Source organism: Limulus polyphemus, unplaced genomic scaffold, assembly GCF_000517525.1.
Source record: "Limulus polyphemus unplaced genomic scaffold, Limulus_polyphemus-2.1.2 Scaffold4530, whole genome shotgun sequence".
Lineage (NCBI taxonomy): Eukaryota > Metazoa > Arthropoda > Merostomata > Xiphosura > Limulidae > Limulus > Limulus polyphemus.
Genome location: NW_013670140.1, coordinates 82088 through 83372, shown reverse-complemented (window position 1 = coordinate 83372; position 1285 = coordinate 82088).

Below are 1285 nucleotides of genomic sequence, written 5' to 3'. Positions count from 1 at the left end.
TAAAGCTTCACATTGCTATCTACATGTAGCATTTTCACATTTTAATGTACATTATCTACAGGCTAAACCTTTAAGCCTATCATTATTATCTAGAGATCGGATTTGTAGTCTTACTGTTATCGACAGGTAGAAACTTAGTCGTGTATTACTATTTACAGATCAAAATTGTTTGTCTTGTAGGTATCTACCACTCAAATCTTGAACCTTCCAATTATTATCTACAAGTTGAATTTTTAAATCTTCCATCATTATGTACAAATTGTATTTTTATATCTTATTGTTATGTATAGATCATATCTTGAAATCTCTAATCATTATCTACATATCAGTTTTAAAAGCTTTATATATACAGGTTGATTCTTGAACCCTCCCATTATTATCTACATAATAGAATGGTAAGTCTTTGTTATCTACAGGTTGAATCTTTAAGACTCATGTTGTTATCTACAGATCAGATGTGTACATATCATTACCTATAATTTAAACAATGAACCCTTGCAATATTATTATTATTTTTATGGACAGATTGAATTTTTAAGTCTTATTATTATCTACAGATCAGATGCGTACATTATGTTGTTTTCTACAAGTTAAATCTTGAACCTTTACATTATTATCTACAGATTGGATTTTTTAGTCTTATTGTTACCTGCTTGTAAAACCTTTAAGCCTTACTTTGTTATCTACAAACCAGATCTTTATGTCATCATGCATTGTTATTTACAGATCTAAGAGTAAGTTTGAAAAACATATGTACAGTGTAATTCACAACTACAATACTTTTATCCACATGATTAAGTTTCACCTGCTTGCTGTAGTTCTAAAAGTTGAAAATATTATGCACAAGACTAAGCTATGAATGTGAAACTGTTAATGTAAATGTATTGTGTAAGTACGGTATTTTTGTGTATAGATCTAGCCTGTAAATTTGGTATCTTTATCCACAGGACTAACTGTTTAGTTTTCCATTATCTAAAGAACAAAATGCAATGTGTCAATAGTTATCTAATGTTATTGACAGATCTATTTGAGGTTGTTAAGCACAAAACTAACTGGTAAGCTTGGTATTTTCATCTAATAAACTTGCCTTTTATATTCTATATCATAAACTAGTAAGTATAGGCCTAAAACTATGAAAAATATGTTCCATATCTTTATGTACAAGTCTGACCTACAGGTTTGAAAATGACATGCACATATCCAACCTGTCAGTTCAATATTCTTTTTTCTTAACTCTTTCAACCAGGGCTCGGGACCTCGTAACCATTTTGTGCTTGTTATAGTT